This window comes from Gastrolobium bilobum, unplaced genomic scaffold, assembly GCF_033153095.1.
Source record: "Gastrolobium bilobum isolate Gb01-03AN ecotype WA unplaced genomic scaffold, APGP_CSIRO_Gbil_v1 utg1095, whole genome shotgun sequence".
NCBI lineage: Eukaryota > Viridiplantae > Streptophyta > Magnoliopsida > Fabales > Fabaceae > Gastrolobium > Gastrolobium bilobum.
The window spans coordinates 146,876-172,932 of NW_026897243.1; the positions used below are offsets into that span (position 1 = coordinate 146,876).

At 39.9% G+C, this 26,057-nt stretch overlaps 1 non-coding gene across 1 annotated transcript; it reads right to left on the reverse strand.

Annotated features, from left to right (window-relative positions):
- Positions 1-18,640: 18,640 nt before the first annotated feature.
- Positions 18,641-18,747, reverse strand: LOC133305151 (small nucleolar RNA R71). Its single transcript, XR_009750730.1, has one exon. It is a non-coding gene; the product is annotated as a small nucleolar RNA R71 (small nucleolar RNA).
- Positions 18,748-26,057: the final 7,310 nt, after the last annotated feature.

Genomic DNA, 26,057 nt, shown 5'->3' on the forward strand with positions numbered 1-26,057 from the left:
TTGGGCATATAGGGACCTATGGTAAAATTAATAAAATTGTTATAGATGTGTAACTATTATCTGAACTGAACTTGCGAGATAAATTGATAAATATCAATGTTGTCGCGTTGGTGTGCTACTTCATCCTCAACTGCAGCTTGCTGGGGCTCATTCAATTACTTGCCTGACCTCAAAGATATAGCGTTGACATTTGTATTCCTTTTTGGATTTGGAACTGTTTGTGAATGAAGAGAAATGCTGGAACTCTGAAGTTGAACCCGACACATTGATGTTGCTAATTGCCCAATCTGTGTTCGCAGGTTCTGAATGGTAGATTCGGTTCGCTGCTGGAATTGCAAGTTGCTTGTCGCTATCTACTTCCCCAGATCTTCCAATGAATAATCGTTATTGTTCTGTTTTTGGGCTGGTGGCAGCTGTTGCAAATGCTATAGAGGTGCAGCCTATTGGAAATTCTGCCTTTGCTGATAAGGAGAAAGGGTATGCTCATTCAGGTTTGGATTCAACTTCAAGTTAGGATGAACCTTCCAGCCAAGATTGTAAGTATTAGAGAAAGGATTGTATTGTTGCTGCTGATATTATGATTTTCTAGGAATAACTCCTACTACAACTACTATCTAGTCAATTGGAGGGATGCTATCATGCAAGGAGGGGAAGACATCCATCAGATGAAGAGAATTACAGCAGGTACCACAAGGGTTGCTCATCTTTGGAGTGGGAGCCTGCACTATCTACATTACTGCCAACTATCTCACTAGCGAGGTTAACTCATCAAGCCTATTTTCAATTCTTTGATTGTCTATGCTTGATGCTATAGCAGGAGCTACTGAAGATTGGACTGGGGATGCTTGCACTTGGAACACCGCATTGTTGTTTGTGAGACTTTCACCTGTCACCGGCGTTGGTCGAGACGTCGGAGTGAGGAAGCTGAGCCCGAGATTCATTGGGCCATACCAGATCCTTGGTAGGGTAGGACCTGTTGCCTACCGGCTTGCCTTCCCCCGAACTTGGCCAACATCCACGACGTGTTTCACGTGTCTCAGCTTCGAAAGTACATAGCAGATCCTTCGCACGTGGTGCAACCGGATGATGTGGAAGTTCGGGAGAACTTGAAAACTCCCGTCGGACCACTCAAGATTCTCCATTGTGGCGAGAAGAAGCTGAGCGGCAAGATCATTCCGATGGTCAAAGTGCAATGGACAGGAAGAACTCCTGAAGAGTGTACTTGGGAGCAAGAGGATGAGCTTCTCCAGCAGTACCCCAACTTTCGGGACAGGTATGTTTCTGATTTTGAGGACAAAATCTTTAAAAAGGTGGGATGAATGTAAGAACCCGCACCGTTAATTTAGGAAATTAATTAATTAGTTATGTGATTAATGAGATAATTCCATAATTGACCCTAATAATTATGAGAAGGCTTAAATAATTAGGGTAAGTAATTAAGAATGCAGAAAGTCGCTTTTCTGACGAAAAGTGCAGATACCGATTCTGCTCCACGGTATAAATGCGTACCGATGAAGTATCCCGGAAAATTATAATAAGAGTGGGAATATTCCTAGAATAATATATAGGACTGGTGAAACAAGTTTCAAGTGGAAATAATGAGAACTGGTGCCAGAACTGATGCTGGCTATGTAAAAGCGCGTACCAGAAAGGTGCTGCAAAAAATAATATAAAAATATGATAAATCTTAGAAAAATGAGTAGGTTCAGAATCCTAAGTTTGGGATTAAAATGCTAAGTGTAGCTATTTGCGCTAATATAGTGTGATTAAGTTTAATCCACCTATAAATAGCTTAGCACAGCTCCCTAGGTCAGAAATACCACTCCTCTACGTGTCTCCATTTCTGAGTTTGACACTCTCATGCTTGCCACCCCATTTCCTTGGAGAAAAATCAACAAAACTCACTCCTTTCCCTTGATTCATCCCTCTAAATCATTGTAAACACTTGGTAGAGTGCATTATGAGGTTGAAGGTCAGTTTTTGCTGGTTGTGGGTGCTGTTTGGGGAGGTTTAAGGTGCTGTTTTCTGAGTTGTTGGAGATGAGACCCTTTTCTTGGCATTTTGAGATTCAAGGTGTGACCTTTGAAGAGAAAGAACCATTGTGGTGTGCCATTTTCGTGCACCTTCAAAGTCAGAACCTTTGGAACTGATTGGTGAGCTCCAGGAGCAATCTTTTCTGAGTTTTGAACCTTGGGTAAGCTTCACCAACCTTGATAATGAGTTTTAGTTGTTTTAAAGTTGAGTCTTGGCGTGTTTAATGAGTTAAACAAGTAACCAACCTGAACATGAACCTAAAGAGGTATAAAAATACATGCTTGGACATAGTAATGGGTTAAAAACCCAACCTTGGAAGTGATATCTCGCGAAATGCAGAAACTGCATTCTGTCGCGAAATATCCGGATATGGTATCTGGGTATTGATATCCGGATATGATATCCGGATATTAATATCCGGATATTGGCTTTGTGATATCCGAATATGGATATCCGGATATGGTATCCGGATATGACCCCGACATATATCCGGATATTCTGGGTTTTTGAGGACAGTAGTTGTACCATTCATACAGAACTGTATTTGGGGTTTGTAGACCCTAGATTGATTAAGTTGAACTTCTGCATTGAATATCTAAGTCAGAATCTAAGTGATTAAGGGCTTATGGCTTTGAGAGAAGCCTAAAGACATGAAACGTAAGAGGAAGGCGTTGTCTTTATGTCATATGCTTGTAGAGTATGAATATTTATATGATTGTTGGTCTAAAACAGATTGTGATCTTGCTGTTTGTGGACTTTGAGCTTGTGTGGACTCTTGACTTGGATAGTTAGCTTGCAAGGTAAGCTTTCGTGTCCTCGGTTTAGCCATTGTTGGTTTCACCATACCCCATGGGGGAATGGTTTATATGCATGATGTGTTTTCATGTATTGATTTATTGAAATGCTTTTGAGCTGTTAAGTTCAAATGCCCTATGATATGTATGTGATGTTTCGCCTAGACGGGATGAGTATCCTGTGGGCAGGTACGGCATGGGCGTGTACTATGTGGGTAATAGACGTATGTAAATCCTGCATTTCTCTGGCCAGTAGAATAGTTAACTCACATGACATGATTATCTGATGCATTGCACTGATTTGGAACTTATATTGTTAAACTGCTTTTGTAACTTATATTGCACATGTAAGTGAGCTTGGGGTGGAGAAATCTTTGAGGACCCCTTGCCTTACTGAGATTTCTTGTTATAGATCTCACCCCACGTTTGGGGCGCTTATCAGGTTCAGGTAACCCAGGGGTTGAGACCTCGGGCGGCAGGAGGCCGAAGCTTAGTTGATTGATGTTTACCTGCTTATGTTGATTATGCTTGGATGCTGGATTATGTCTGTTGCTATTATGTTATTAGCTTCATTTTATGGATTATTGAGCTAAGACTTCGTTGGCTATGTTACCTTATTTGGTGAGCATAGGGATTGTCCCTGCCACATTGTTATGTCTTGTTTTCTTTGACTCTTCATGTATAACGAACCAGGATATTCTCCGGACTACGTGTTGTAGATCTGAGTAGATACTGATGCTCACCGGCAAGTGTACCGATCGCACAAGTAATACAGTGATAAGAAAAGTATCGTCTCCACAGGGATTAGGATCGAATATCAAATAATTGTTCTTTTAAGATGGGAAAAGTTCAAATAGGTGTGACAAATATTGTTGATTCGATTAAAAATAAGAAATAAAAGCAAGAACGTATTTTTGGAATTTTTGTGATGAATAATAAAAATAAAATAAGGATTGATTTGTAAAAGTATGAGAAAGCATTGTAGCTAGAGTGCACTCACCAAATGATTCCTGCTTCTTACTTTGGATTGATTTACAATACTCATTTATAGTATTACTCAGATAAATTATTATCTAAAAATATTCAGTAGTTAACCCTCAATTCCTTGTAAGATTAACCCTTTAACCCTAATTGGAACACCAATTCCTTGCAATGTTCCTCATGGCATTAAGCAATGAACCCAATAATTTAAGCATCTGCAATCAAATATACATCTATTCCTAGCATGCATATAAATTGTTATCCTACCCTCTTTCAAGATCAAAACCCTAATATTCCTATCTAGGGTTCTAACCCTCAAACTATCATCAACTATTAGATTGATCAGTTCTAACAACAACAACGAAGACAGAAATTACGCACAGGGTAGAGATAAAGATAATTATATAAACGACTAATTATAAACCAATCCGTTGTAACAAGGGTTCACATAGGGTTCGTGACCCTAACTACAATAAAAATACCTAGCCAACCATGATCATGGCTGAAATATCAATATTCAACATGAACTGAAAAATGGAAAATGGAAGAACAAGATCTTCGCAAGACTCTCTCTTTGAGCACGACCGCCGCCTCTGAAGAATTAGGAGTTCCATTCTGTGTAAAACATCCTATTTATAAGCCATCTTTCCTTCTTCCAAGTTTTCCCTCGTAAAAAACTCGGTCCTGTAAAATCGCAAACTGGCGCGGGTTCGCGCCATTTTTCTGCCTGTGGTACTGTGTCACTTTTTTCCAACTGGCGCGGGTCCGCGCCAAATCCCTGGTTCTTGGCCCTACATCGCGGCGCTAAGTTGCGCCATTTTCTGGAATTTGGCCCACAAATTTTGATGCAGCAAGTAACTTTCACCCGTGTGGAGTCGCATCACCAGGCTTTTTACACTTTCGTAGTTTCCACCTTTTTTTCCTATATAATCATAACAAATAGGTGAGAAATGTCATTGAGATGGAAAAGTTAGTATAATCAGCAAATATGTATAAAAAGTGCTCTTTTATGACTTAATTCTCATCATTTTCAGCTTGGAAAACTACATCTGCCAGAGGCACATCAGATACACATTTATATTATGAGGCATTTAAGTTAGCTGTTTATTTGCAATTACATACAGGCCATGTTTTGAAAAAGAGTTAAGTAACCAACTTGGTAATTGATAATGACGTCATAATTGAAAACAAAAAGATATTTCGCATTTTTAATTAAGCGTGGCTTAATACGATGACATGTTAACAAACTGGGTATACACGGGTGTTACATTTAATGGTATCAGAGCACTTTCTAGGGAAAAGCCTGTATGTATTGCAATTACTTAGGATGTTTTGTTGTCTTGTGTGTTTTCTCTTTTGGGTTTTGCTATGATGATGCATATGTGACCACATTGTGTGGGCCTGATCAACTCATTCTTTGTGTAACTTGTGCAGAGTCACGGTATTACCGCGGAGAAACCGTGAGACGATTGAGGGTCAACCCGACCCCGTCCTGACCGCATTAGCTGAGAAGCAGGCGGCTAGACTAGCCGATCAGGAGGCCGCTAGATTGGCCAACTTGGCAATGATGGACGTCGTCCAAGAGGCGAACCGGAAGGCAACGAAAGACGTTCTCGAGGCGAACAGGCTGGCGAACATGACCATGATGAGGGTCATGTTGGAGGAGATGCAGGTTGGCCGCAATGAGGGTCAGTTCCCACCGCCCCCACCTCCACCACCACCGCCTCCACCGCCTCCACCTAGTCTTCAGGATGATAGCCTGAGTCATGTGGAGGGTATCAGTCAGCGTACTGGGGTGATGGAACCCTACTTGGTGCCTGCTGAGGATCTCGATGTGATTGACCGTCGGCTTAATGCTTTTCGCAAGCATAAGCCACCCTCATTTGATGGATCCTATGATCCAATTGCTGCTGCGAGATGGCTACAGGCGCTGGATAAGATCTTTAGAGTCATGCAGTGCACCGACCCGCAGAAGTTAATGTTCGCCACATACATGCTGGAGGGCGATGCACACGAGTGGTGGATGAACACCTCTCATGCTTTCGAGATGCAAGGTCATGTCATGACATGGCCATTCTTTGAGGACTGTTTCCTTGGGAGGTATTTCCTATATGATTCTCAGGAGAGGAAGCAGGGAGAGTTCGACAGGCTGGTGCATGGCTCGTTGTCTGTTGACGAGTACTTGGCTAAGTTCAATGAACTGGTCAAGTTTGCACATTTCAGGATTGCTATGCCTACTCCGACGTTCTTGGCTGCTAAGTTCCGTAGAGGACTTAATGAGGAGATAACTGATCACCTTGCTGGAGCTGCATCGAGGGACTTTGGGACACTGGTACAGCAGTGTCGGGACATCGATGATGTCTGTATTACGAGTAAGGCCAAGAGGGCCAAGATTACTGATGTGAAGGGAACTGGTAGTTCCACTTCCTGGAGAGACAGGAAGTTTGGGGGAAGAGGTAAAGGAAAGCAGTTGGCGGCTAGGCAAGCGCCAAATCAGTTTAAGAGGACTTCCACTTAGGGGAGTACAACGAGACCTCTTGCTCCCAGATGCACGGGATGTGGAAAGGTTCATGTGGGGCCGTGTGCTACCGGCCAGGTTATACGTTTCCAGTGTGGCAAGGAGGGCCACTATTCCAGAGATTGTTCGTCATCGACGGCGAGAGCTGCGGCAGTTCAGGCAGTTCCCCTTCAGATGGTTCCCCTTCCACCTACAGCGGCACCTGTAGTGCCACCTGCTACCGGACGTGTGTATACGTTGGATCGCCAGCAATCGGACCGAGCTCCGAACCTTGTCAGAGGTACTGTTTCTATTGGTGATTCGACTGTTGATGTCTTGTTTAATTCTGGGGCTACGTATTCTTTCATTGCTACCCCGATTGCTGTGGGGCTTGAGTTGCCCAGTGCTGTGCTTTCTCCACCGTTGCGGTTGACCACCGCCACCGGAGAAAAGTGTGATACCTCCACTGTACATCGAGATGTCGTGTTTCAGTGGGATAGCCGTGACTACTCGGTAGATCTGATTGGATTGCCGATGACTAATTTGGAAATCATTCTGGGCATGGATTGGTTATCCAGAAATTGTGTGATGATTGACTGTTGTGCCAACCGAGTGGTGATGTCTCTGTGTGACTCCACCGCCAGTTCCTCGCCATATATTTCATTGCTGCAGGCTAGGAGAGCCTTAAGAGCAGGGACATTTGGATATGTCATGTTGGGAGGTTTGGTGAGTGGGATACAGGAGGATATCACTGGCATCCCTGTGGTGAGGGAATTCCTCGAAGTATTTGCTGAGGAGATTCCTGAGTTTCCGCCACAGAGGGAGATAGAGTTGTCCATAGATTTGTTGCCTGGTGTGGGGCCTATTTAATTAGCTCCATATCGGATGTCGCCACCAGTGTTGGCTGAGCTGAAGAAGCACATTGAGGATCTTTCGGCGAAAGATTTCATTCGACCGAGTGTGTCACTATGGGGAGCACCGGTCATCTTTGTGAAAAAGAAAGATGGGACTATGCGATTGTGCACCGACTATAGGCAGCTGAACAAGGTGACAATCAAGAACAAGTATCCCCTCCAGCGTATTGATGATTTGTTGGATCAGCTTAGGGGTGCTTGTGTGTATTTGAAGATTGATCTCTGGTCTGGATACCATCAGATTCGGGTGAAGTCGGAGGATGTCCCTAAGATCGCGTTTCGTTCAAGATACAGTCACTTTGAGTATTTGGTGATTCCTTTTGGACTCACGAATACACCCGCAGTGTTCATGGATTACATGAATAGGATTTTCCAGCCGTACCTGGATCAGTTTGTGATCGTCTTCATTGACGATATCTTGATTTACTCCAAGACGGAGGAGGAGCATGCTGAGCACTTGAGGATTGTGTTGCAAGTGCTGAAGGAGAAAAAGCTTTATGCTAAGCCTTCGAAATGTGAGTTCTGGCTCAGGTCGGTGAAGTTCCTTGGGCATGTGATTTCTGCAGAGGGAGTTGCAGTCGACCCGAAAAAGATTGAGGCCGTGTTAGATTGGGCGAGGCCGAAGACGGTTACTGAAGTGAAGAGTTTCTTGGGTTTGGCAGGTTACTACCGGAGGTTCATTAAGGGATTCTCCATGATGGTTCTACCACTGACTCGCGTTACCCGGAAGGAGACTCTGTTTGTGTGGACTCACGAGTGTGAGGAATGCTTTCAGGAGTTGAAGGAGAGATTGACAATTGCACCATTGTTGATCCTTCCTGATCCTGATGAGCAGTTTGAGCTTTACTGTGATGCTTCTGGAAATGGGCTGGGCTGTGTGTTGATGCAGACCGGTAGAGTTGTTGCTTATGCTTCGAGGCAGTTGAAGCCTCATGAGGAGAACTAACCGACTCATGATTTGGAGTTGGCTGCGATTGTTTTTGCTTTCAAAATTTGGAGGCATTATCTATTTGATATGCAGTTCGCCATGTTCAGTGACCACAAGAGCTTGAAGAACTTATTTGACCAGAAGGAGCTGAACATGAGGAAAAGGAGATGGATAGAGTTTCTGAAGGACTACGACTTTGAGTTAGAGTACCACCCTAGCAAGGCCAATGTGGTAGCTGATGCTCTGAGCCGGAAATCTGTGAGTCTATCCAGTTTGGCGATGGGTGACTTTGATGTTATTGAGAAGTTTTGAGATCTTTCGGTGACTTCCTTGTTTGGGGGTGCACTTCTCGAGATGGAGACTGTAAGAGTCAAGAATGATCTTATGGAGAAGATCCAAGATGCGCAAGTGCAAAGAGAGTGTCTGGACTATGTGAAGAACCAAGACAATGTGTCTTGGAATGAGGATGGACTTCTGATGTTTCAAAAGAGGATTGTGGTTCCTCAAGGTCCTTTGACCGAAGAGGTTATGGCAGAGGCCCACAAGGGCCAATTCACTGTACACCCTGGTGCTACAAAGATGTATCAAGACTTGAAGAGAAACTTTTGGTGGCCGGGCATGGAAAAGGACATAACTGTTTTGTGTCCAAGTGTCTGATTTGACAGAAGGTGAAGATTGAACACTAGAAGCCGTCCGGTAAGCTTCAACCTCTAGAGATTCCGGAATGGAAATGGGAGAGCATTTCCATGGACTTCATGGTGGGTTTGTCGAAGACTCAGGCTGGTTGCGACTCTATCTGGGTCATTGTGGACAGACTGACGAAGTCTGCCCATTTTCTTTCAGTAAAGGTGAGCTTCACTACTGAGCAGTTGGCCAGACTGTATGTTCGCGAGATTGTGAGGCTTCACGGGGTGCCCAAGAGTATCATCAGTGATAGGGACCCGAAGTTCACATCTCGGTTCTGGGAGGCGCTGCAGGGAGCTTTTGGTACTCAGTTGAGATTGAGTATAACCTATCACCCTCAGACTGACGGACAGACTGAGCGGACCATCCAGACCTTGGAGGACATGTTGAGGGCTTGCACTTTGGAACAGGGTTCAGCATGGGATAGGTACCTGCCATTGGTTGAGTTTTCGTATAACAACCGTTTCCATGCTAGCCTAGGCATAGCACCCTACGAGGCGTTGTATGGTAGGAGGTGTCGGACTCCTACCTGCTGGTCTGAGGTTGAAGATAAGGAGTTGTTTGGCTTGGACTTTGTCTAAGATACCACCCTGCAGATCCAGATGATTAGAGAGAAATTGAAGCAGGCGCAGAATCGTCAGAAGAGCTACTACGATGTCAAGCATCGTCCACTGGAGTTCAGTGAGGGTGAGCACATGTTTGTGAGACTTTCACCAGTCACTGGCGTTGGTCGAGCCCTCGGAGTGAGGAAGTTGAGCCCGAGATTCATTGGGCCATACCAGATACTTGGTAGAGTAGGACCTGTTGCCTACCGGCTTGCCTTGCCCCCGAACTTAGCCAACATCCATGACGTGTTTCACGTGTCTCGGCTTCGGAAGTACATAGCAGATTATTCGCACGTGGTGCAACCGGATGATGTGGAAGTTCGGGAGAACTTGAAAACTCCCGTCGGACCACTCAAGATTCTCGATCGTGGCGAGAAGAAGCTGAGGAGCAAGATCATTCCGATGGTCAAAGTGCAATGGCCAGGAAGAACTCTTGAGGAGTGTACTTGGGAGCGAGAGGACGAGCTTCTCCGGCAGTACCCCGACTTTCGGGACAGGCATGTTTTGATTTTGAGGACAAAATCCTTAAAAAGGTGGGGTGAATGTTAGAACTCGCACCGTTAATTTAGGAAATTAATTAATTAATTATGTGATTAATGAGATAATTCCATAATTGAACCTAATAATTATGAGAAGGCTTAAATAATTAGGGTAAGTAATTAAGAATGCTGAAAGTCACTTTTCTGACGAAAAGTGCAGATACCGATTCTGCTCCACGGTATAAATGCGTACCGATGAAGTATCTCGGAAAAGTATAATAAGAGTGGGAATATTCCTAGAATAATATATAGGACTGGTAAAACAAGTTTCAAGTCGAAATAATGAGAACTGGTGCCAGAACTGATACTGGTTATGTAAAAGCGCGTATCGGAAAGGTGCTGCGAAAAATAATATAAAAATATGATAAATCTTAGAAAAATGAGTAGGTTCAGAATTCTAAGTTTGGTATTAAAATGCTAAGCGTAGCTATTTGTGCTAATACAATGAGATTAAGTTTAATCCACCTATAAATAGCTTAGCACAGCTCCCTAGGTCAGAAATACCACTCCTCTACGTGCCTCCATTTCTGAGTTTGACACTCTCATGCTTGCCACCCTATTTCCTTGGAGAAAAATCAACAAAACTCACTCATTTCCCTTGATTCTTCCCTCTAAATCATTGTAAACACTTGGTAGAGTGCATTGTGAGGTTGAAGGTCAGTTTTTGCTGGTTGTGGGTGCTGTTTGGGTAGGTTTAAGGTGCTGTTTTATGAGTTGTTGGAGAGGAGACCCTTTTCTTGGCATTTTGAGCTTCAAGGTGTGACCTTTAAAGAGAAAGAACCATTGTGGTGTGCCATTTTCGTGCACCTTCAAAGTCAGAACCTTTGGAACTGATTGGTGAGCTCCAAGAGCAATCTTTTCTGAGTTTTGAACCTTGGGTAAGCTTCACCAACCTTGATCACAAGTTTTAGTAGTTTAAAATTTGAGTCTTGGCACGTTAATGAGTTAAAAAAGTATCCAACCTGAACATGAACCTAAAGGGGTATAAAAATACATGCTTGGACGTAGTAATGGGTTAAAAACCCAACCTTGGAAGTGATATCTCGCGAAATGCAGAAATTGCATTCTGTCGCAAACTATCCGGATATGGTATCTGGGTATTGATATCCGGATATGGGCTTTGTGATATCCGGATATGATATCCGGATATGGATATTCGGATATGACCCCGACATATATCCGGATATTCTGGGTTTTCGAGGACAGTAGTCGTACTGTTCATACATAACTGTATTTGGGGTTTGTAGACCCTAGATTGATTAAGTTGAACTTCTGTAATGAATATCTAAATCAGAATCTAAGTGATTAAGGGCTTATGGCTTTGTTAGAAGCCTAAAGACATGAAACGTAAGAGGAAGGCGTTGTTTTTATGTCATATGCTTGTAGAGTATGAATATTGATATGATTGTTGGTCTAAAACAGATTGTGATCTTGCTGTTTGTGGACTTTGAGCTTGTGTGGACTCTTGGCTTGGATAGTTAGCTTGCAAGGTAAGCTTTCGTGTCCTCGATTTAGCCATTGTTGGTTCCACCATACCCCATGGGTGAATGGTTTATATGCATGATGTGTTTTCATGTATTGATTTATTGAAATGCTTTTGAGTTGTTAAGTGCAATTGCCCTATGATATGTATGTGATGTTTCGCCTAGACGGGATGAGTATCCTGTGGGCAGGTACGACATGGACGTGTACTATGTGGGTAATAGACGTATGTAAATCCTGTATTTCTCTAGCCAGTAGAATAGTTAACTCACATGACATGATTATCTGCTGCATTGTACTAATTTGGAACTTATATTGTTAAACTACTTTTGGAACTTATATTGCACATGTAAGTGAGCTTGGGGTGGAGAAATCCTTGAGGACCCATTGCCTTACTGAGATTTCTGTTTAGAGATCTCACCCCACGTTTGGGGCGCTTATTTCAGGTTCAGGTAACCAAGGGGTTGAGACCTCGGGCAGCAGGAGACCGAAGCTTAGTTGATTGATGTTTACCTGCTTATGTTGATTATGCTTGGATGCTGGATTATGTCTGTTGCTATTATGTTATTAGCTTCATTTTATGGATTATTGAGCTGAGACTTCGTTGGCTATGTTGCCTTATTTGGTGAGCATGAGGATTGTCCATGCCATATTGTTATGTCTTGTTTTCTTTGACTCTTCATGTATAACTAATCATGATATTCTCCGGACTACATGTTGTAGATCCGTGAGTAGATACACATTTATATTATGAGGTATTTGAGTTAGCTGTTTATTTGCAATTACATACAGGCCATGTTTTGAAAAAGACTTAAGTAACCAACTTGGTAATTGATAATGACGTCATAATTGAAAAGAAAAAAATATTCCTCATTTTTAATTAAGCGTGGCTAAATACGATGACATGTTAACAAACCGGGTATACACGGGGTGTTACAATAGGCAGCAGCCCTTAAGAAAAATATACTGTTAGGAGTTGATCTGGGATCTGATTATGCGGACAGCTTGCACAAAGCCTCTTGATACGCTCCTAATACTCATACAAATTCTCCCCATTTGCTTGTCTTATGCCACTTATCTCCTTTCTGATCAAAGTAGCTATTGAGGAAGGAATGAATTTCTCTAGAAATAGTTTGGCCATGTCATTCCAACTTCTAATCGAGGATGGTTGCAGGTAATACAGGAAGTCTTTCGCTCCACCATCCAACGAAAAAGGAAATGCTCTGAGCTTGATTTTCTCCTCATCAACTCCTTGTGGCTTCATTGTACTGCACACCGCATGGAACTCCTTCAAATGCTTGTGAGGATCCTCACATGCACAACCATGAAACTTTGGAAACAAATGGATAAAACTAGATTTGAGTTCAAAGGCAACATCTAAATCAGGATAACAAATACACAATGGCTGATAATTATCAACATTAGGTGCAGCCAACTATTTAAGACTTATGTTAACCATATTTGCTAAACTAATGAAAAAACTACTAGAAAAGATAAAGTCTACTCTATCAAAAGAACTAGAACAATTAGTAGAAGTAACGCAATCAGAATGCTCATAAACAAGAATCAAGTTCAATAGCACTACTATAACTCAACCTACAAAATACGTAAATTACACTAGAATTTTTTTTTTGAAAAAAAAACTATAATTAAAATTAACCAAAATAAATTTAGAAACACTTTGAAACGATTTTTAAAAAATATAGGACCACAACAGAACAAGTTATACCCTATTCAGGAACTCGAAAATATTTAACAAAATGAAAAAGTGGTCTAAATGAATTTGGCCAAACCAGCATCAATCTTGCACTATGTGCAAGCCTTGTTCAGAATATCGTCTTTCTTCTAGTCACCAAAAATCAGCCCAATCGAAGCAAGTTCAATAATTAACGAATTACCTCATACGTCCTGCAGCGACCGTAAAATAGTAAAAACTGGTAGTAAATGATCGAATTTGGGAAAAACAAAGGTAGGCTATTTCCCTTTTAGGGAATGATTTTTGCTCAATAGGTTAAATTCCTTTAGGAATAGAACTCCTGAGGGCGATCTGGGCAAAACAGATGTTTCATCCATCACAAAAATAGTCGAAATTGCAAAAGAACTACCTAAACTATGAAAAATTAATAAACTAAATCAATAAAACAGAACTATCGAAAAACAAGGGGTCAAGAAAAATACGAACATAATAAAAATCGAATGGATTCAGAAACAAAAATTAAAATAAACGACAAAAACCGATGCAATTTCCCCGGCAATAGCACCATATTTGACACGAGTTGTCGAACTCGCGTAAATAAAAATTAATCAGGTTTGTAAATATTTTGTAGTAAAGGGGAAAACCCAAGTCGTCTCTCAAGGAAATTTCAAGGGTTTAAATCGCTAGTTAAAAATTGAAAATAAAAGGGGGGATTTTTCTTTAGTTCCAATAAAAATAAAATAGAACGTAAAAATTGTAATTAAAACAACCAACCCAAAGTTGGGATTCCATGGACTTGCGTCAATGGAGGAATAATTACCAATTTCGTGGTTGACCCTAAACAAATTGGAATCTTAGGAAATCCCTCTCTAGGAGATTGCCTAGCGTTTGATCGAATGCGACACATTAATTCATGTGATCGCAAAATATCTTCCATTGAACGCCTGCAATCGCGCGTGCGATGTAAACCTTATTTGGAAAGAGAAAATAAATCGGTCAAAGGGAGGCACATATCTTCTGAATACAACCATGGAATCCTCGACCCTTGGATTGATTAAAAAGCGCTTAGCCTAACATGGCTAAGTAAAACAAAAACAAAAATAAAAAGAACAGAAGAACAAAAATTGATTCTCTAGAGAAAAATTGTAAAACGTACAAACTCAAAACCAAGAATTCCAAAAAGTTTCAAAAAATTTCCCTTATAACCCACATTCAGTCCAGGGTTAGGGCTCCACTAATTTTGGCCTATAGTAATAAAAATAAAACATAAATAAAATAGAAACAGTGGCATTGGGCCTAATGGGAATTGGGTTCTTAATTACATTTGTAGGTCCAAATAACAAAATAAAACTCCAGCAATTAACGTCTGAATTGGGCTCAAATTTAGACCATCTTACTGTCTGAACTGGGCTTTCATGTCTTTATAACATTTGTAGCCCTCTGAGTTATTTGTAAAACGCAACAATAATGATATAAATCGGACATCTATGAATGAGTTATGATAAAAATATTGCAATAAAGTAAAATTGGAAATTCAGGAAGAAATTCGTTAAACCCAATAAAAAGCCAAAAATCTAATTTAGATCAAAAGACCATTATTTACATTCCAAATAATCCTAAAAATACTAATCAAGAGTAACAAATAAGTGTAATAAAATATCAATTATCAAATTTCCCCACACTTATCGTTTTGCAGTCATAAGCAAAATCAAAATTTGAAACAGACCAAAGAAATGATAAAATAAAAGCAAAGATGAAAATATCAACTTATCCTTTCTAACAATTGCCAAGAATACAGAGTTTGAATATAGATAATAGAACTTCAACAAATCAACAGTCAAGACAGAAATTTCATCATTTCAAATTATAGAACCAGGTAATTTTAAATGATAATGTTGATTATGTAAAATGGTCTCTTAATGGATGCTCTCAATCAATCTCTCAAGTATATGGGGTAAATAAGTGTATCACTCCAATTCTACCCAAGAAAATTATTCTACCATAAGCTTGCTCAAGTTCTACTTCTTCACTACAAAAAACAAATGCATGTATAAATCATGATTACTTTATTCAAGGTTAAAATGCTGTCAGGGAAAAGGTGTGGATGAGTATGGGAATGAGGGGCTAAGCTCCAAAGTAAAAGAGCACTAGCTAAATAAGATCTATATTAACGAAACATAACTAGAGTAAAAATAAAGCATGGAAAACATAACACAAAAATGAGAACTAAGTTTTTTTATTTATTTTGCTTTGCTTTTCTTTTCTTTTCTATTTCAGTTCTTCTTCTTTTTTTCTTTTTTTTTTAACAACTAAGTGACAAATGATACCCCCCCCCCCCAAACTTCAAATGTTGTAGGTCCCGGGAAACCCCCATACTTAAACAGAACGCTAAGGTAAAATCAATGTTCAATAAATTTCTAAGGTGTAGGAACAATTGGTTTTACAGTTAGGCTTGGAATGTGGCTAAGAAAAGAATTGTATAAAAAAACACTAAGGGGCTAACCAAGGGAAATATAACGTAAAGGATGACTATTTTGCTAAAGTGGGGAAAATAAAAGAAAGAATACATCGATCATATCTATTAATGTAAATGAAAAATTGTAATTTAAAAAAGAACAAGAGAAAATTCTAGAGAACAGCAATTATGAGCATAAGCACACAAGAAAGAATGAATGACAATATATAAAGTTCATTCATATAAGCCCAAATTCTCAGCAGGGGTATAAGATTAACTACCAAATCAAGTAATCAAAGAATAAAAAGTTCAGCCTAACCAGAATGATCCATCAAAAGTAACAAGCCCAATTCAAATAATGTATAACTCGATAATTATCGTAAAGAAAAGGAAAATCTACTTTTTGACATTCAAAGCTACAATTAAATATTCATATAAACTGAAAGTAAAGAAAAAAACTCTTTGTCTTCCTTAGAGAGGATAAATGGCATCAGTGAGCAGAGCCTCTGTCTCCACAGGTTTCTTCTGGGGTCCCTCATGAACAACTTTGAGGTATGCCAGTTGTTGCGGAGGCCTTCTCGGTTTGCTTATCACACAACTTTGGGGGCTTTCTTTTCTATGTGCATTTCTTTTTCTCTTGAACATTTTTTCCAACCTTAGACATACTTTTCTGCATACCAAAAATATATGAAGAACTTTTTGGTACCCATTTCATCTTGGGTTCGTGAGGGTTAGGATCAAAATCGTTATAAGAATGGGGAGTTTTGCCTAACTTAACATTTAGTACAAATTCAGAATTAACACTAATAGGAAAGTCAGAATCTCCAGGTAATGCAGATTCTCTAATCAATTCATGATTGATAAACCCTTAGTTCATCAAGTTTTTCAGCATGAATTAGTATCAATTTGTGTGATTAAATGATGGAAAAAGAGGTTAATGTCCTAGAATTTCCTCAACTACAAGTTCAAGAAGCTTTATTGAGAATTTGTATTGTTCTTGTAGGAAAAGCAAGCTAAAAAGGCAACTGGAGAAGGAAGGAGATTTTGAAGAGGAGAAAAATGCCTAAGTGTTGAGCGCTAAAACGTCCACACAGAACGTTTTAGCGCCTTGTTGCAGAAAGAGGCCAAAACTTGCTGGTGCTGAGCGCTAAAACGGCCACACAGAACGTTTTAGCGCGCTGTTACATTCTGAGGACGAAAAGTTGCTGGTCTTGGGCGTTAAAACTTCCTTCAACGAACGTTTTAGCGCCCTGATGTTGAAAAAATCTTTGGTCTCCAACGTTAAAACGTCTAAACCAAGTGTTTTAGCGCTAGAGTCAGTTGAGGACAGTCGAGCATTCATGAGGCATGGACGCTAAAACGGCCATTCATGAACGTTTAAGCGTTCAAGTTAGTTTAAAGCAGTTGGGCATCCGTCAAGCATGGACGCTAAAACGCTCATTCTGAACGTTTTAGCGCCCATATTAAAATTCTGTTTTAAATTGTAAAACTATATACGGAAAAGGCCTTCACAATTTGGGACATCTGGAGTCTCTCTCTCTCTCTCCTACATCAGATTCTCTGATCTGACTTCTCTCTAAAATTCTTAGGACTTAGTCTTGTATTAGTTAGTTTCTCTATTGTAATTGCACTTGGAGATTGAAGATTCACTACATGGAAATGGAGTTTGATCTTTCTTCTCTTTTATCTTCCTTATTTATGTCTGAGTAGAGTCATTGTAGTCTGAATTCAATGGAACTCAATGATACTCTTATGTATATTTGATTAATATGATGAAGTGTTTTTCATGTGTTGATATGAGATTTTCTGATTTAATTCTTTCTACTAAGGGAGGAGTGTAGAATAGGAATGTTTACACTACTCCTATATCTGACAATCTCATCATCAGGATTATAGTACTCAAGGAATTGATGTTATAGTTCTGATGTAATCTTAAGAGCTTAGTATTTCATGCATATATTAAGAGAAGAATCACCAAGGGATTGGGGTTTCTGATTAATGTATCTATCAGGGTAGTAAGGGATTACATCTTGAGGATAAGTAAAAGGTTGATTAACATCATAGGAAAAAGAGTTCATCATATGATCAGTTTACATGAGTTTATTGTTGAGGAAAGTTATTGTTGAGGAAAGTTGTTTTTCTGACTACTTGTTTTTATAAATCTTAATTCAAATTTTTAGTATTAAATTAATTTACTTTCAAATTAACTTTCTGGTGACAAAACATTCATGATTTTTACAAACCTTTGTTTAATTCAAATTAGTTTTCTATGGTTCATTAGTGTTTGAATACAAATCTCTATGGGAACGATCTTTACTCATCATTTTATTACTTGTACAACTAGTACACTTGCTAGATCCACAACAAGTTTTTGGCGCCGTTGCCGGGGATTTGTTTATCAACATTGATTGATACCATAGAAATCTGAGATTGAATCTTTTAGTTTCAGCATTTTATTTTTAGTTAAGTTTTTGGTCAATTTTAATTCTGGTGTATGCGAGGTACGGTTGATCCAAATTTGTTGTTGTATGATCTAGAATTAGAAAGGACAGTGAGGAAGAACAAAAGGGCAGCCAGACAAAGAAGACAGTTTGAAGAAAGGGGTGAATCTAGTGCTGTCAACCAAGAAGAGATAATGGCAGAGAACCACGGACCACCACCAGAACAGAGGACACTGGGGGATTACATAACTCCTACAGTGATCCATCCCATTGGAAGTGTTGTGCGCCCTACAGTGGAGCCAAACAACTTCGAATTGAAACCTGTATTGATACATTTGGTACAGAAAGATCAGTTTGCTGGAACCAGTGCAGAGGACCCATACTTGCACATAGAAAATTTTCTGTTGTTGAGTGATACTGTAAAAATTAATGGTGTCACAAGGGATGCAATTCTGTTGAGATTATTCACTCATTCACTGACGGATGATGCAAGGAGATGGTTACAATCATTGCCTCAGGGAAGTATAACAACTTGGGATGATCTGCAAACCAAGTTCTTGCAGAGGTTTTTCTCAGCATCCAAGAGGGCTAAGTTGAAGGATGAAATTACAGGCTTCAAGCAAAAAGAGTCAGAATCCATATATGAGGCATGGTAGAGGTTCAAGACTTTATTGAAGAAATGTCCACAGCATGGAATAGAGGCATGGCAACAAGCAGCAATCTTCCTACAAGGAATGACCACCACCACTAGGACATTGGTGCATGCCACTGCTGGTTGATCATTGACCACCAAGACTCCTCAAGAAGCTTTGGATATCTTTGAATCATTGGCATCTCAGGAATTTGATAATGCCCCAGTGCCTGACAGAAGGGCAGGGATCATCAAGTTGGATGGATATGATGTCCTATTGGCAAGGAATGACCAGTTGATGCAGACACAGAAACAACAGCAACAGCAGTTGGATGTTCTCACTAAGCAACTATCCTCACAAAAGGTTGCTTCTGTGGACACCAAGTGCGTGTGTGCTATCTGTGGGAAGGGCCATGTGACAGAAGAATGTGATTATGGGGGATCATCAGAACAAGCAGAAGTTAATGGAGTGTGCTATGACAACAACAACCAGAGGAATTACAACAATCAGGGGCGAAATGTGTATATGCCACCATGGAAAAACAAGAATCAACACCTAGGGTTTAGTTATAGTTCCAACCATCAGTTGAATCCTCCACTGCATCCTCCTCCAACATATTCATCACAGCAAAGTGATACTGCTGCATGGGAAAAAGCCTTTGCTCAGTTATCCAAGACTACTCAAGATTACATTCAGGGGTCTAACTCATTCAGAGAGCAAACATCTACATTCATGCAAGAGACCAAGACTTCATTTAGAAATCAGGAAGCATCTATCAGGAATTTGGAGACCCAAATTGGTCAACTATCAAGACAGATATCTGAGAGACCACAGGGGAAGTTTCCTGGTGATACAATGGTGAATCCTAAGGAGCACTGCAAAGCAATCATGACAAGAAGTGGGTTGGTGCTCCAACAGGTGAAAAAGAATGTGGGGAATAAGAAGAATGAAGAGGAGGTTGTGGTTGAAGATGTAGTCTCTGATGATGGAGTAGAAAATGTGAAAGGAAATGAAGAAAAAGAAACAGTGACGGAAGACAAGGAAGAAAAAAAGGTGGTAGTTGAAAATGATGTTGTGCCTAAGAAGATAATGAAGTGGGAGAAGAAGAAGATGGCTGACAAGCAGGACCAGCCAGTCACTTTGTCTCCATATGCCAAAGTTCCTTAACCCTCAGAGGTTGAAGCATGAGATTCAGAAACAACACTATGCAAGATTTCTGGATATTTTCAAAAATTTGCAAATTAACATTCCATTTTCTGAGGCTTTGGAGAACATGCCCCACTATGCCAAATTCATGAAAGATCTCCTTACTAAGAAGAGGAAATTGAATGATGGTGAAACAGTGGCCCTGACAGCAGAATGTAGTGCCCTGATCCAGAAAAAGCTTCCACCAAAATTGCAAGATCCAGGAAGTTTCAGCATCTCTATTGCTATAGGAGATGTGGAAGTGGGGAAGGCACTCTGTGATTTGGGAGCCAGCATAAATCTGATGCCATTGACGGTATGTAGAGCCTTGGGAATCAACACCTTGAAGGAAACTAACCTTATCTTGCATCTTGCAGATAGATCTATTAAGAAGCCTGAAGGTGTGGTTGAAGATGTTTTGGTAAAAGTAGACAAGTTCATTTTTCCTGTGGATTTTATGATACTTGACATGGAAGAAGAGGATACTAAAAGTCCTCTATTGTTAGGAAGACCCTTTTTAGCAACTGCAAGATCTCTGATAGATGTTGAACAAGGGAAGTTGCTGTTGAGGGTGGATGAGGAAACCGTTACAATTGATGTTTTTGAAGCCATCAAACATCCTGTTGATGTGGGGGATTATTTCAGATTAGATGTGATACAGGAGATGGTGGAAGAAGTGAATAAAGAAGAAGACTTTTCATTGGAGGAAGACAGATTTATTGAGGAGAAATGTACATAAAATTATCAAGAAGAACCGGTAGTGGAAGAGCTTGAAAAGAAGATAGATGACATTCCCGTGGGAGCACCTAAGGTAGAGCTTAAAGAACTACCTTCAAATCTGAAGTATGTGTTCCTTGGGGATGATCAAACATATCCAGTAATCATCAATGCAATGTTATCTGAGAGTGAAGAAGTGAAGTTGATTAAGGTACTCAAGAAGAATAAAATGGCTATTGGATGGCAGTTTTCAGATCTTAAGGGTATCAATCCTTCCTTTTGCACCCACAAAATATTGATGGAAGAGGAAATCAAACCAGTAAGGCAACCACAGAGGAGACTCAACCCCACTATGAAGGAGGTAGTGAGGAAGGAGGTTGTGAAGATACTTGATGCTGGAATGATTTATCCTATCTCAGACAGTGCTTGGGTGAGTCCTATTCAAACAGTACCTAAGAAAGGGGGGAATGACTGTGGTGAAAAATGAGAACAATGAATTGATTCCCACAAGGACAATCACTGGCTGGAGAATGTGCATTGACTACCGGAGGCTGAACAAGGCAACAAGGAAGGATCATTTTCCACTTCCTTTCTTAGACCAGATGTTGGAAAGATTGGCAGGACATGCTTTCTACTGTTTCTTGGACGGCTACTTAGGTTATAATTAGATAGCTGTCGCACCAGAGGATCAGGAGAAGACTGCATTTACATGTCCATATGGAATTTTCGCATACCGGAGGATGCCTTTCGGCTTATGCAATGCTCCTGCCACTTTTCAAAGGTGCATGCTTTCTATTTTCTCTGACATGGTAGAAGAATGCATAGAAATTTTTATGGATGATTTTTTTGTATTTGGCTCTAATTTTGAGGTATGTCTGGAAAATTTGGATTCTGTTTTAAAAAGATGTCAAAACTGTAATCTGGTTTTGAATTGGGAGAAATGTCACTTCATGGTGACTGAAGGAATTGTTCTTGGGCACAAGGTGTCTAGAGCAGGAATAGAAGTGGATAGGGCAAAAATCTCTGTGATAGAGAAACTCCCTCCACCTGTTAATGTCAAAGGTGTGAGGAGCTTTCTTGGTCATGCAGGATTTTATAGGCGGTTTATTAAAGATTTTTCAAAAATTGCCAAAGTAAGTTGTGTAAAGGACCAAGAATTTATTTTTGATTTGTTGCATGTCAGTATTGCCAAGCCCAGGTTATCTGGATGTTATGAGTTTGAAGTAATGAAGAATTATGATAATTACGAGACATTTCAGATGAAATAGTTTATGATTAAGTAAATTAGAAGTATGGGTCCAATGGACCAAAGACATAAGCATTAGGGATCCAATGAATTCATGGATCAAAGTATAACCCAACAAAGGAAGTTTTAATTCCATTTAATGTGGACAAGTCCAAGTGATACAAAGAAAGCTCTATATGATAAAGTAAAGTCCAATAAGGTAAATGAAACCCAAATCAAGTTAAAGCCCAAAGTAAGGCCATGACATAATAAACCTAAAGAAGTACTATATGACTAGGAATTAAATTAGAATTCTTTCCCTACAAGCAAGAAGCCCACGGTTTTACTAGAGAAAACAAGCTCTAAGAAGTCAATTTAAAGTGTCATAAAATCATGGAAAAATAGGCACAAATTAGGTCAGGTTAATAGGTTAAAGGTCCATAATCTTAAGGAATAAATCATGGTCCAAAATTAAAGGAAATCTTTTCCTTCCAAGCATTTAAAATCCGCGGCCTAGGTGTAGGAAATGAATTTGATTTTATTTGATTTTCAAGCCATTAAATGCAAATCGAATTTCCTTAAGTCAAGCCAGTCAAATTCCTTTAAACAAGGAAGTTAGGATTATGATGATTAGTAGTCAATCACTTTCCCTAAATCAAGCAAATTGATGACAATATGTCAATCAATCAAATAATTCTGTTTCTTAAATCAAGGAAGCAACCTTTATGACGATTAGTCACACCTCATCAATCCCTTAAATCAAGGGAGCAACTTTTAATGACGATTAGTCACACATCATCAATTCCTTAAATCAAGCAATCACTAAATTTCCTTAATCAAGGAAATTGACATCATGTTCTTGTCCCTAAATTAAGCAATCTAACCTATGACAACAAATCACCACCTTACTCTCATTTAATGTGATCGAAACCTACCAGCAATCAAGTAATGGCAAGGCTTCTAGGTTGCCTATTTGAACAAGCTTTAGTCTCTCCTTTTTCCCTCTATAGCCGCGGCACTACCAAAGGAAAGAACAAAGAGTTTAGTTCATTTTGTGAAGTCCATGAATGCTTCGAAATGGTGAGTGTGTTAGTGAGAAATACCTAATTGTTCCAAGATCAAATACAAGCCTGGATCTTAGTCCTTCTTCCTAATAATTCCACCAAAGAACCCTTCATCTCTAAGCAAGAAAATCCCTCTTCTCCTCTCTTTAAGCTTGCGGCCTTGTATGTTCAAGGAGGAAGGAAGTTCATTCAAGAAGATTCAAAGTAGTCAAAGGTCAAGAAGTGTTTCCTTAAGTCGTTGATCATCATCAAAGGTAAGCCTATGAACCTTCTTGGTTAGGAATGACATGTAAAAGCATGAAAGTGATATCCTAAGTATATGATCCCTAGAAGGCCGAACCATGTATGATAATTATAAGCATGAAGAGATGTTTAAATGATATGAAAGATGATGAAATGATGATGTTAGATTAGCATGTTTAGTAGCCTAGGTTCTAAATCAATTTTGCATGATCATAACCTTAGTTGGCCGAATATATAAGATGATGTTTTGAATGATGCTCTAGGATTTAAATATGATAAATTATCAATAATGTTAGAAGCATGTTTTAGAAGTAATCCCTTAGGTATTTTAGGGCAATAAGGCCGAATGGTATGTAGCTAAAAGAGGTTTTATTTGATTAATGTTGAAAGGATCTAACCATGTTAAGTTAATAATATAATTGAAAGCATGTTTTAAAAATTATATTCCTAGATGTTTATCTATGGTGGCCGAACCTATACATGCCTAGAATGAAATCTTTAATAATTCTATTAAGTGTTATGATGACCTAATAATGTCCTAAAACCTACACAAGTGGGTAAGTAAACAAAACAACTCCTCTAGGTAATTAAACCTGCAAAGCCGAGACCTATACATGGATAAAACACAAATGTTGAATGTTATATAAGTTACTAAAAGATGATATGATGATGTTAGGGAGTCAAGGGAGCAAACAGGCAAGTAAAGAGATCAAAAGTTGAAAGTATACAAGTAAAGAACGACAAGCACTGTAAGTGTTTACAGTTGTTGAAGTAATCTCTCTATGTATGCCACCATTATGAAACTATGATAAGTTATGGTCTGACTGCAATATGTTTATAGTGCTTTACATTATGTGATTATGATATTTTTGAAACTTAAAACCATGCTATTAAATGTTGGCCTGTGCACTGATACTCCAGTTGCAACCTGACGAGGACTCTGGGTATCTCCGTAAGTCCGTAAAAGCCGGCAGGAATATGATGATGATGATGATGGCATGATATTTTTATATATGATGATGTTAAATGTTCCATTTTGTATTGTTGTTATAAACTGTTGCAGGAGTAAGCGTCATAGTTGGAGAATGCTCCAGCTGTGAACCTTACTGAGATTTTCCCCAAAATCTCACCCCCCTTGACCACCCATTTCAGGAAAAGATGAAAGAAAGTAATAAGAAAGTTATGTGGGAAAGAAAGGGTAAGAGACTGGTACGTAAAGAAGAAGAAACTCCACCTACCTGGGAAGAGAAACTAAAGGATCTAACAGATAGAGGCCTATGGACTGAGGCTATGAAATTATTAATAGAAGCTTTTCCACATTATGATTTCGATGAAGCACTAAGTACACAATGGCTAGAGGAACCACAACCACATTATGACTGGGCTTATGATGCGGCATAAATTATGTTTTTATTTATGATTAGTTAATCTTTTTGGGATTACATTAAATAATGTTTAGTGTTATTTATTTTGTATTGACGTTTTAACGCTTTTAATTTTATATGGAATAAGTATGGTTATGTGTTTCCATTCCGCACTCTGATATTTGCATTCGTAAAGTTTAAATTTAGACTTCCGCGCGTTGAATGCATGATGAAGGTGCACCCTATATGTATTTACATTTGGGGTGTTACATTTATGGTATCAGAGCAAAATTTCGGATTAGGATGGAACACTAACCATTTGCTGTATCTATGTACAGCAAGATGCCTCCACGAAGAACCCCTACGCAAGATATACAAGGACAAATTAACACGTTGCGGGACACCATCACCCAATTACAAACCAACACGGGAGATATGTTTCAGAATATAATGAATGAGATCAGAAGGAACCCAAATGCTAATGCAAACAATAACGGAGCAAGCGGCTCGGGAACAGGAGCCGGGGGTCATGGTGAAGGACCCCGACCTCCTCCAGGAAACGGTGCGGCAGGTCAAGATAACCAAGGACTACTGTTGACGTTTAGAAAGCACAAACCACCCTCCTTTCAAGGAAGTCCTGACTCAATGGCAGCTGTACAATGGCTGCAAGCAATGGACAAGATTTTTCGAGTTATCCAATGCACCGACGATCAGAAGGTGCTATTCTCGACGTACATGCTGGAAGGAGATGCTCACCACTGGTGGGCGAATGCGTCCCAACCGTTGGAAATGCAGAATGCGGTTATAACTTGGGCCGTGTTCGAGGAAATGTTCTTGGAGAAATACTTTCCGATGTCAATCCGGGATAGTAAACAAGGAGAATTTGACAAACTGGTTCAAGGAACGATGACGGTGGACCAGTATCATGCTAAGTTTAATGAGTTACTAAGATTGGCAACGTACAGAGGAGCAATGCCTTTACCAGACTTTCTGATGGCGAAGTTTCAAAGGGGTCTGAATCCCAGAATTGCTGAGCTAGTAGCCGGCAACGACCCATGTGACTTTGCAACCCTAATCAATCGATGCAGAAGAGTGGAAGCTATTGGCCAACAGAAGAAACCCGTGGAAGCTAGCGGGAATGGTTATAAAGGAAAGACTGGACCATGGCGAGGAAACAACGGAGGAAAGCCCTGGCAGCCCAGGCGAGATGACAACAAGTTCAAGAGACCCGGAAACTACCGGGGAAACAACAGCCACAACAACAAACCTCCGAACTGTCCAAAATGCAAGAAGCCCCATTACGGTAACTGTCTAAGTGGAACCCCAAACTGCTACAAGTGTGGAAAAGAAGGACACTATGTCAAGAACTGTCCACTATGGGGAAACCAACAAGCAACAGAAGAAGCACCAAGGATGGGCAGAGTTTACACCCTCGATCAACACACGGCAGACCAGGCAGCTGAACTGGTCAAAGGTACGATCTATATTTGCCATGAAAATTTAGATGTACTATTTGATTCTGGTGCTACGAATTCTTTTGTCGCCGATTATGTGGCGAAAGCGTACGATTTATTTAC